The following is a 12,887-nucleotide window of genomic DNA, read 5'->3' on the forward strand; positions in this document are numbered from 1 at the left end:
CTAGGTACCTGCATACATTGGGCAAATTAAACTTACCCTTACATTTAAACTTAAAGAACATGAAATATATGTAAAAATTAGGATACAAAACGATCCTCCATTGCTCTAAAATTGGAGTTCCAATCCTAAGTTCTGCTGCTATAAGCATTCAACTTCATCTACTGACCTTTAGTTTTATAAATCATTTTCCATTTTGAAAAATTCTTATAATTTCAATAAACCTTCTGGCTCGCGTCAAAATGCCACCCTCTATATATTTCTCTGTGATATTTCCGGGATGAGGTGTTTAAAAGATTAAACGATTTATTTCTTATGGCAAAATCATGTTTAATTATCTGTCTTTATTACTAGATGGCAGTACAAGACTCATTTGTAATGTGTTTAAAGATAGTTTATTTTATATTATATTTCAGAGCACTTCAAATATATCAAAAATTAATACACACATTGTATATACATTTATTTTTATATATTAGTTTTCAATAAAAACTAGGCACTTTCCCGTTCGTTCTTTTAGAGAATCTGTAACTTTCTTAAATTTAACACCTTTTCTTAAATTTTGGAAATCTACTCTAATTTAATCTTTTGTACTCTAGGGTTTCCATCGAGACAGCTTCACTTCGGTTTTTTTATCAATCTTTTTTATTTTGTTGTCCTTCTGTTCCTGTTGTTAATCTATTTACTTTTCTACTGACATTTTACGTTTAGACACTGAGTAAGATTCTTGTTTAGAAGATCGACACATTCCGTACTTTTATTTGAGCTTTTAAATACTATTATTCTACTTTCAATACTATTTAAGCCGATGAAATAACTTATCTATTAATTTTTGATTCGAAACCGCCACAGGTTTGTGACAGACACCCGCCACAGGTTTGTGACAGGCACCCGCCACAGGTTTGTGACAGGCACCCGCCCAGGTTTGTGACAGGCAACCGCCACATCCACCGACAGGCAACAGTCTTGTATTAATATTAACCATAATATCAATCATGTGCAGCCCTTCTCTATTTAAGCAGATGATGTAACTCATCTATTGCCCATTATTTTTTAATTCGAAACAGTTAATTGATAGAACTATCAACATATCACACGAATGTTGAAACAGAAAACTTGAAAGAACTACCCCTTAAAGGAAAATTGAAGTGTATGTTAATAAGACAGTAACTTTTATTCAAGATATTTTCCAACACATGCATTGATAAATAGTTATGCTACCCAATATATTGATGCTTTTGAGCCTTCTTTCCCAGACTGAGAAGAAAAATAGAATATTTCTATTTATAAATGACTGGTTGTGAAAGCAGTCATCAGTTTGGTAGAATGCCGAGCAAAGTATGAAACGCGTTACAAGTCTTGTGATATTTGTACACTATTACAGTGATAATATTATGAAAAAGTATATATATCTTGTTATTTGAGTATAGTAATTTTTTCTTAGCTTTGATTGATCGTAGTCTGTTCTTACATTTACAAAACGTGTTACTTCAGTATATGTTTATGAGGCGATTCCTTTAATTCGACCAAAAAAAAAAAAAAATGCAAAAATTTCTTAAGGATAGGTGCAAGATAGAGAAAGCGTGAATGGGCTGCACATTTCTACGTCAAACACTTTAAGATGTCTTTGGAGCAAGTAAGAGTCAGGATGCGTCTATTTCTAGAATGAAATAAATTGGGCTTGAATATTTCTACTCTTTAATTGAATGCTTATGTGTTCCCGATATCCTTTCAAGATAACGAGTAAGAAACAATTACCATTATAATCAATATTGAGAGGTTAAGAGTTCACTTTGCCAAAACTATTATAACTTCAATATTCAAATGAATTCAATATTCAAATGAATTTAGTACAAGATAAAAAGGAATATTAAATTTCTTTAAGCTTCTCTACTGCCTGTACAGATACAGGTGAACCTACAGTAAATGCATATTTAGAAATGAAAAAAATGCTTATTGATGGATCAAAGTATTGGAGTGGATGAAAAATTTTTTACGGAAGATACCATCGCCACCAGTCTATAGTTTAGGCCAAAAAAAGGCCATATATGTATATATCGTCCACTTATATGTTTAACAGCAAACAATTAAAAGTGGCTAAAAGGGTAACCAATTGCCATTAATGGAAGTAAATATTCCACCCTCTATTATATACTTAAATCCAATAATAATTCTAAAAATATAATTATTTATTATGTGCTAAACCAATTTTTTCCTTTTTCTATGTTTAGTACTAGCAGTTTTATGAAAGAAACATATGGCGCATCTGGATTAAAAATGCACAACAAACATTTGGATCTAGTGTAACTTTCAGATGTAATTCTCAAGCCTATGACAGTGCTACTTCAATGCTTTTTATACGGAAGCTTTTGATAATATGGCTGATTAATAATAATAATTAAAATTAAAAAAAATTTTATCACCTTCCTTAGTTGAGCATTATCTTACTTTTATAAATATAATTATCCGTAATACAAGAAGTGAATTGCAGTGATAAAAAAGGAAGCTATTTAATAGTGCATACAGGCTGCATTACTTAAAAGACAAATGAGCTTTAATGGCAGATTTCTAATCAAGATGAACTTAAAGGACTTATGAAAGAAAGATAAGTTGTGAAAAGCAGTTTCTTAGCCGTTCTCGATAGAAAGAAATCAGTATAATGACTTCAGTATTGAAATGAAAGTTTCTACTAAATACCTTAGAGCAATTTATAATATATCTAGCACAAATTCTGGAAAATATATATAATCTGCTGCTATGGGTAACTAGGGTAGTGTTGAGCCAGGGTCTATTCTCAAATTAGCATCCATGTTTACTTGGTAATAGAAATCTTATTATACCAACTTATTAAACCATTTAAAAAATATTTAATGCGAATTTTCTAACAATTATTGACTACATTAAAAAGCTTGCAATGGTCCAGCTCCAAAATATTGAATTAGTTGCCGATAAGAAAGTAGGGTCACACTTCCATAGATCTCTATTAATTACAAACTTACAGATTACACACGTTCTTGATTGTCTATAATGCAGTAGCAAATGTCAAGATATTCACTCCTATGCTGGTACAACACATAGCATGGTATGAGCCTTTTGACTACCATTCTAATGGACGTAATTTCAATGTTGGTAAAGCAGAGGTCAACGTGTTAAGTATGGATTTATAATACAGCTGGGATCTATTATGAAATTGTGATTTATGTTTCCTTTTTTAGAGAAAAAAGGAATGCCTACTTACAAAACCAATAGATACTGGATATGCTGAGATTCAATTTTGTACTGAAGGAAGATATAGGTTATTTGACTTGCAACCGATATTTAAAAAAATCTTATAACGATAGCATCTATTTCGCTATTTAAGAAAAATTTGTTTCAAATCCCCAAACATTTATTAACTGAAAAAACTAGTAATACATCAGTACTTGAGTATTGAGGTAGTTGGAGAAAAGAAATCCTGTATCATATTTGCCCATTTTTACTGTTTCCTAGGAAGAATTTTCACGGTGGTATGGAAGTGAAAACCAAATTATTATTGCATGCTGAAATATTTTTCGTCTCATATTTTGCCGGAATTTAAATGCATCTTCATATAATAATGAAGCGTTTATATATTAGCGATATTTGTTTATATGCAGAGGTGGTAAGTTAGATAGTCATTGTTTTCTACCTCACCCTCCCTGAAGGTATTTTTTAAGTAGTAAGGAAGTGATAACTGAATTATAATTATATGTAAAATAATATTCTTTGCCCGAACTTTTCCCGAATATCAACACATCATGATATGAAAATCGATTATTTATATAATTGTACGATATATTTATATCTATAGGTGGTCCAATATATTGTCTGATTCATAATCAAGGATATGGTTAGTTTCTTGCGTAAGAGCCAAATCAGGATACATTGCACCGAGCACTTAGTCAATATATAAGTATGTTTTAAAGTAAAGGGAAGTATCTTTTATCTTTAAGAATGTCAATAAGGTTTCGATGCGAAGTTGCACCGAGTAAAGAAAATAAGGAAAAAGAAATCCTTATTAAACAAACGACGTTTCTGAATTTTTAAATTAGAACACAGTGTTAAGATGTGTTTTATTCTTTTGTATCCCCGTTTTTCCTTTGCCTCTTCACGTTGTATGTAATAATGATTCGTGATTATCATGATACCATGGCATCGTGTGACGTAGAGTGGAAGAGGGACGGTTGCAAGCAGTAATGTCGGACTACCATAAAGAAAAATATATCAGACAGCTTTTAACAAAAAATATTCTGATGATTTTCCTTGCATCCTAAGTTCAAGGAAAGGAGATACGTTTGCATTCTGCTATGCGTGTCAAACAGATTTTTCTATTGCAAGTGATATTGTTGCCCACATCAATCGTGAAAAGCATCAAACTGCTTCTAGATTTCTCAAAGCAAATCGAAAAATAATTTTTCAAGAAAATTAAAAGAAACGATGATTTTTCTGTTATTCGTGCCGAATCATTTTTTACTGCTTTTATCATAGAGCATAACCTCCCAACTGTGCTTCAGATCATGCTGGGCATTTATTTAGAAAAATGCTAATGTTCCCCTATAGCAACATCGCTAAAAATTATGGATGTGCGCGAACCAAAACAACAGCAATGACCAATGAAATGGCAAAATTGGAGAGGAAATATATCTTGGATACCATTAGGCAAAATGTTTTATCACTTTCTATAGATGGCAGTTTTTTAAATAATGCTACATCAGCAACATCTGCTGTCTTAAAACAGTAGCAGTTTAAAAAAAATAAGAAGAAATACATTTATAAAGTATTGTATTCATTATTGACATATTTTGCTAATTTCGAACCTCTTCCTAAATTTTAAAAAATCAAGATGTGTTTTAATATAATTCTATAGAACCTTATATTTTATAGTAAGAACACATATCTTTATTAGTCAGTGTCAGAATCTTATTGTGATCTATTTTATGTAATGAAAATAATATATTTTGAAATAAACTTCTTGTAAGAAATGTGAATCAGGTTTAATTTTCAATATTGCGCTATGTCGTGATACAGAAAGAGTCTCCTGCTTTTTTATTTTGTAAGGTTAGCAGGTCTGCAGAGGGAAGGAGACCTGTTATCGATTTTGTCAATCTGGGCATAATTTAAAAACCTGTACATCACCAGAACAATGTACAAATTATCTCGAACATTATTCTGCTAATGCCCGACAAAGCGAAAAATGGAAACAGGAGAAACAAATTCTAAACATTAAAGCGACCCAAAATATTTTCTATATAGAAGCCAAGAATAAATTTTCTACATTTACAACCACGGCCAAATGCAGCAACTCTGATATTGTGCATCATTAGGCTTTTAAAGTTACAGAGCGGCAATTTTGGTTAGAAAAGTTTTCCTAATCAAAATTCAACAATACTGCTAATATAAAAAAGGCCCAATTTGATTCTATAAATAAATAATTTATATAAACGTGTTGAAACAATTTTTTCATTTACATTATCGTCAAATTTTTTTTCCAGAGACAGCACATGCTTCTTCACAGAAAATTAAACTTAATCTAAATAAAACAATCACTGGGGGACCTCGGGATTGTGACACCCGTGTTTACTTAAAAGTAAACCCCCTGAGGAATTATTTTGGTCATAATCTATTTCCAAGTATAAGACCATGAATCCTGTTGGTATTCAGAATATTATTGGTAGTAGTCAAGTTGGTATTCAGAATTCCCTGTTCAGAATATTATCAATAAAATTTCTCTGAAGGCAATGATGCTTACTGAAACATTATTTTCTTTTTACTTAAAAGGTGCATAAAAGTTTTCAATAAGCTTTAACACACCAAAATTTTAAAACATTTCTAATTTTAACTCACATATGAACAAAGCCTAAATAATCTTATGGGAAAAAAAATTCTCGTGAAATCAGAATTGAATTAGTCAATTTCATAATGAAATGAACTTTTAAAGCTATTAGTATTATATGTAAGTGAAACTGAATACAATTTTACGGAACAGCTTTAATCAAAGTTTAACCTTTTTTTAAAAAATCTTTAGCCTTTATAACTAATCACAGATCCTGGAGAAGCATCCCCACAAAGAGAATATAAATTAATGAGCTGACTTTTCAGAAGAAAAAAATTGAGAATGCAAATACTAGGTTGTAAGTTTCCATTATAATTTTATCTACTGAGCACTAAGCAACTCAATATTTTGAGATCAATGTATAGAACGTTTTCACAGTTGTGACTAGTATCGATTTGTGTCCTCTCTTTCATTCATAGTAAACAAAACTTAATCTAAATAAAACAATCACTGGGGTACCTCGGGATTGTGACACCCGTGTTTACTCACAAGTAAACCCCCTGAGGAATTATTTAGGTCATAATTAACCAGTTCTGTCTGATAATTAGTTAAAAAAATTTTAAATGCATAACGGTAAACAACAAAATTATTTTGCTTAAAAAAAATTACAAAGTGAAAAGTAATACGTTTAAAATACTGGTCGTTCCTGAGAAAGAAACCAGGAAATTTTTTGGAACAGTAAACGCATGCCAGACTTTTTTTTAAAAGGGCTAGCAACAAACTACGAAAAGTATAATTTGTTCTACTTATGTATAATTAAAGTGGTGCACTGATGGTGCATCAAATGCAATAAATCTGGATTCTTTGGACTCTTTAATCAGAACGGAATGTTATTTTTCTATATTGTCTTATACATCAATATACTCTGAGTGAATCTATGAAATGAATATGAAACCCATGCTTGATGCAGTAGTAAAGCTTGTTAATATTATATCTCGTTGGCTTACTCACAGGCAACACAGTCTATTCAGCGAGTTTGGCAGCTGAAAGACGACATTGTGTGGTTCCTCCATGAGAAACAGTGTTCAGCAGAGTACTAAATATTAGAAGATATAGAATGGCTTTCAGACTTTGCATATTTTGTAGATTTTTGTGATATAAACAACTTGAATATTAAAATGCAAGAAAAAAATCAATTGATGGATGATATCTGGGCACATCTCAAAGCTTTTAAACAGAAGCTTAATCTGTTAGCTGGGAAGCTCGAAGTTAAATTCAATACCCTCAGTAAATTAGGTAATATTATTAAGCTTTAGAATTATAAAGATGACTTGAAAAAACTCCATTTTGAGTTTGAACGCAGATTTTGAGATTTCAGAGCTAATCAAGCATAATTAGATATTTTTACCATGACTTTTAACGTACCATGACTTCTATAGTTCTTCAACATAAGGCAAATCTTGGAGAAAAAAAACCAATGAATTTGGCATAGCAACACGCCATCTTTTTATTGACTTCAAGACTGCCTATGACTCCATTAACAGAAATCTACTCATCGAAGCAATGAGAGAGTTTGCAATACCAGAGAAACTCGTCAATCTGACAGCCATTACCCTAACTGAAACAAAACTCAGAGTTCAGAATGATCTTATTGTTGTTTCTAATGGACTTGACAAAGGGAGGCTTGTCTGCTTTTCAATATTGCTTTGCAAAAGATTGTGAAAGACTCGAATATTAATACCCGCGGAACAATCTTAAATAAATCTGTCAAAATTTTTACATTCGCTGACGACATTGATATTGTTGCACGAACTCCTGAGGCACTAACAGAGGCTTTTATTTCACTTGAGGCCGCAGCCTGCATCTTGTAATCAACCAGGGCAAAACTAAGTATATGACCTGTACCAATTATACCAGCCCTTATCTTGTAATTGGGGATTATAAATTTGAAACCGTGAACAATTTTAAATAATTGGGATCTGAAGTCAATAGTCTTAACGACATATTTTTCTACAAGAACTTTCTTGTTGAATTTCTAGACAAAATTGTTATTTAATTAAAGTAATATGAAGGTTTTCTTTTTTGGCCTTACAAATCCCGTGTTTTCTTCTTGCAATACTTCTGTTTTTTTGTCTATTTCTGTACTCTTTTTTAGTGATGCTGTCTGCGTCAGTGAAACTTACTAAAAAGAGTTTCTTTTTTTTGAAAAAGGTTTTATGAAATGGAGAACGCTCTTCGTTTAGTTGAATTAATTTTCATCTTCTTCACCTTGTAGGAATTCCCATCCTTCTAGTGTTTCTCAGCAGTAGACTCTCTCTAGCTTTACTTCTTCCCTGTAATAGCTTCTCCATTGCTTCATCCAGTTGGTTCAAAAAAGAAATGATTAGTTAGCTGACATAGTAGAATTTTAATTTGTTGATTTGTCACAAAATCAATTGCATTATTTGATACCAATTACTGTTCTTTTTGAATAGAAAAAAAATTGCAAAGTTTGTTAGAAATTAAAGATTATCAAAATTCTATATAATTGCATATTTACATTTTTTATGTTGGATTCATTCATACAGAATAAAATTAATTTAACAAATTTGCGCATTTTCAGTTATTGATTTAGTTCTAATCTTCATCTTATTCTTTAATTTACTTTTCACGATGCACAAGCCTATAACTTGGATTTATTGTGTATTTTACTCAAGTTATTATTCATTTTAGCAAACACTATTCCATAGAAAAATTCTATTGTAAGTTCTTTATAACTTTCTTTTCGTCGGAAAATATTGCTCATTTCGGATACCAACTGTTTAAGGCTAAGTTGACTTAATGGTGACGGAAAAACTTTGAGAAAAGTGATTTCGAAAATTTTTTTTGGGCAGTTTAGGAAAATCAAACTCTTATTTTTGATAAAATTTTTTACCCTCATAATTTATCGTATTATTAGAATTAAGCACAAACAACCATTTTACAAATTCCAAATGAGGTATGAAAAAAAAAACGTTTGCTAAATATATAAGGAATAATTTGACTATAATTTTATAGTCTTCGAATGAGGGTAATAGCAAAATCCTTGGGGATAATTTAAGTATGTGCAAGATAGCTCACCATCATCAGAAGAATCATAAGCTCACCAGACAAAAAATTAGTCAACCTAGTGCGTGAGCACCGATGAATCGTTAAATTTCGTTTGGTGACGCAGTGGTCAAGTGACGTGCTCAACTGCCCGCACACTGCTTCAACGTGATCAAAGGCAAGTAGCTATCAGTGTGATATTTTTGTTTGAAAAGGAAATTGTGTGTAAATATGGATAAGTGTAAGGATGTCATAGAGTGGCAAAAACTGGCAATTGTGTTTAGCCATGCTCATGGTCATACTGTGAATGAAGTTGCTGGATTTATTGGTATTTCGATGCAGACTGTTCAACATGTCTACAAGCAGTGGTGTAATACACGTGGTCACGAAAGACGTCAGAATTGTGGTCGGAAAAAGATCATGCATTAATGGGACCGGAGACGAGTTTCACGATTTGTCAATCAAAATCGCTTCCAAACTCGACAGGAATTGGCTCAGTTAGTAAATGAAGGTTCATCCCAACTTGTCAGTGAGAGAACATTGCGACGGGAGCTGCATGCAATGGACTTCTGTCGTAAGAGGCCATTGCTCAAACAGGCACATAAAACTGCGCGACTTCCTAGGGCTAGAAGTCACCGAACGTGGAATGTTATATTATCGGACGAATCACGTTTTGACTTTATTTAAAAGACGCAAGTCATCGAGTGCTACGAAGAGCAGACGAAGCCTTTCATCCTGATTGCGTGCAAGGTCAGGTTCAAGCAGAAGGGAGGTCTGCCATGTTTTGGGGACATTTTTCTTATTATGAATTGGACCCCCTCACTGAGAGGGCCACTAACAACATGTTTATGTGAACATTCTGGATGATTTCAATCAACAACTTCATGAAGAGTGTGTAGTTCATTCCCCGGGGCCCCCAAACTCAGGGGGCCCTCGAATCCTTACCAGAAATCTCGATCGAACTGAACTTATGGAAATTTCTCCCATTTTCAAAAAAAAAATGATAGGTTGTAACCCCACTTGACAGCCCTCATGACAACTCAGTTGAGAGAAATTTAAAAGTTATGCCTAAGGAATTCCCCTAAATTCTTTCTGTAGGTAGGCAGTGTTGTCAATTTGACGGATAGTGATATGTGCGTTTTATTATTCTTCGATGTGCGTTGTGAATTCGAGTTAAGATTTTTTTTCGAGAACGGTTAAAAAATTAATGCTGTATCAGGAGTAAGTGAGCTAATGTCAATAACCTTTTTTGTACTGGTCAATATAGTGGTTCAATTTTATTTGATTTTACCACTCATATTGACGTCCGTTAAGTCAATAAATCGCGTCAAATCTATAGATTTCGGCTACAGCTCATTGTATAACGCGAAATATCGTGAAAAATGCAAGTCACCTGCAGTGGGTACATTAATTCAGGTCCGCGAGCAGGAGATCGTTCATGGTCTCTGTAATGCCTTTCCTTTCCAATAAATAAGCAGACCAGATTTTTAAAACAATAAAACTTAACTTTATTTTTAAACAAAAGAAATATGCATTGTTTTCCAGTAAGAGCTTCCAGCTCTTAGAATACCAAGAGAGACCCTCCTTCGATTATATCAAACATACATCTATCTTTCTCTCTCTCGCATCCCTCCGACGGGATAACAAAATGCGCCAAGTGCGCCTTAAAAGGTCGCCAAACAGTTGCCAACCATTACAGTCTCCACCGTTAACACTAAGGGTGATAAATTTCTTTCCGGGGATTCCCCAACGACACTTGTAGCGTATCATTGTGTTTCTCTTTCCTTTTATTTTACTTTTAACGTCGTCAGTGAACAGTGAGTACCAACCTACTCGAGCACAATCTAATATTGTATTATTTAAATAAGTTAGAAAATTAAAATTATAGATAAAAAGAAGAAACCCAGTGGTGCATTTAAACGCAAACAACGCCAAGAAAGAGAAGATAGTAAACAAAAATTGCCAAAATTGACAAGTTTTTTAGTCAGCCTTCTGCAAGTACATCTGGCCAAAATATTTTTATTGATAGTGACTCAAATAATGTGGTAACTGCAGTGTTGGTTGAGAAGCCTACTGAAGAAGATTCGACAATTATTGCAGTTGGAGATACCTCCGCAGCCGATCATGTGAACGTAGATGATGTTTGCATGACCCACATAAGAGTGGAGGGTTTGGAGGAACCACAGACCTCTACATTTTTCGAAAATGTGTACGACAAATCTTCTTATGACTTGGGAAACTTCCCGAACAAGATATTAAGTGATAACGAAAAACGTCAAATTCTTGATATGGGGCCTTTACAGCCTTCAGAACCTTTTCCAACAGACATCAACCAGAACAATAGGCGTTTTTCAAAATCGTACTACGTTTCGTGTTCTAAATATGGGCCAGTTAATCGTTTTTGGTTGTGTTATTCCAAAATACTAGACGCTGCCTATTGTCAACCCTGCTGGTTATTTGCTTCACAAAGGAATAATGTTTGGTGTACGGGAATTCGAGATTGGAAGCATTTATCAGAGAGAATTAAACAACACAGTTGTTCGAGTGGCCATTCGGAAGCATGTGCTGTGTATGAATTTTGGAAAAAAAACGATACTAATACTATCGACAAGGAATTGAAAATGAAATTTGCAAAGAAGCATCATTTTGGAAAATGGTTCTTCAAAGGTTATTCGATATCGTACTTACCCTAGTAAAGAGTTCTTTGGCTCTTTTGAGAGGACATCAAGAAGACTTAAGTCAGAAAGGAAACCACGGAAATTTTCTGTCTTTTGTAGAGCTTGTCGCCCGATATGATCACATTTTGCGGCAAGTTTTGGATATGCCCAAAAGTAATAATTATTTCTAAGTTTTTTTTATCGTTTTATTTTGTTTATAATTACCAACTGTTTAATGTCAGGACTTTTTTGAAATTGTGTTTTTTTATGTTTTTAGGATCTACAAGATATCTGAGTGCAACAATTCAAAATGAAATGATTGAGAGCTTGGGGACCAAACTCGAAACCCATCTACTAGAACAAATTAGAGCGTCACCGCTTTTTGCCATCATAATGGATACGGCACAGGACATATCGAAGGTAGATCAGCTAAGCATTGTTGTGAGGTATGCAGTAATAACCAGATCGGAAAATGGACAGCCAATTGATATAGAAGTAAAAGAAGTGTTTCTAGGCTTTTATGCAGCTATCAAACATGGCGCAGTAGATTTAGTCAACCAAGTGACAACATTATTTATCGACAAAAATATTGATTTAAAAAAATGTGTGGGGCAAGGCTATGATGGAGCCAGTGTGATGAGTGGTGTGTATAATGGTGTACAAAAACATATTAAAAATATCCAGCCTAACACAGAGTATGTACATTGTGCCACTCATAATTTAAATTTGGTGATAAATGATGTCGTTAGCAGTTGTGTGGAAATACAGATTTTTTCGCAATGTTGCAAGATTTGTATAACTTTTTCGGAAACAGCATCCAGCGTTGGGATCTACTGTCAAAATTCACTGGCGAATCGGACACCACGCTAAAAAAACTAAATCCGACTAGATGGTCCAGTAGGGTCAATACGATATCTGCAATAAAACTTCGTTATTTTGATATTATCAAAGCATTATCAGAAATAATTCTAAAGAGTCCTAATAAAGATGAGCGTAGGGAAGCAGAGAGTATTAAAACAAAAATACTAAATTTCGAGTTCGTGTTGCTTTGCGAATTCATGCACAGTGTATTGAACGACATCAATTATGCATCCAAAAGTTTACAAAAATGCGACATCAATTTGAGCGAGGCGAGTAAATTTTTAGCAGAGACCAAAGCAAAGTTGCAAATTTATAGAAATGATTTCGAATTATTCAAGTGCAAAGCCAGTAAAACTGCAAGAAAATATGGTATTGATACCCATTTTCAAGAAAAAGGCAAAGAAAAGTTAAAAAACATTTTAATGAATTAGCTGCTGATCACCGATTTCCAAACCGAGAAAAAATATTTAAAATTGAAATTTTCAATAATGTACTAGACACAGTAATATCTCAAT

Source organism: Parasteatoda tepidariorum, chromosome 7 (assembly GCF_982258835.1).
Source record: "Parasteatoda tepidariorum strain Cologne lab strain chromosome 7, Ptep-v5.0, whole genome shotgun sequence".
Lineage (NCBI taxonomy): Eukaryota > Metazoa > Arthropoda > Arachnida > Araneae > Theridiidae > Parasteatoda > Parasteatoda tepidariorum.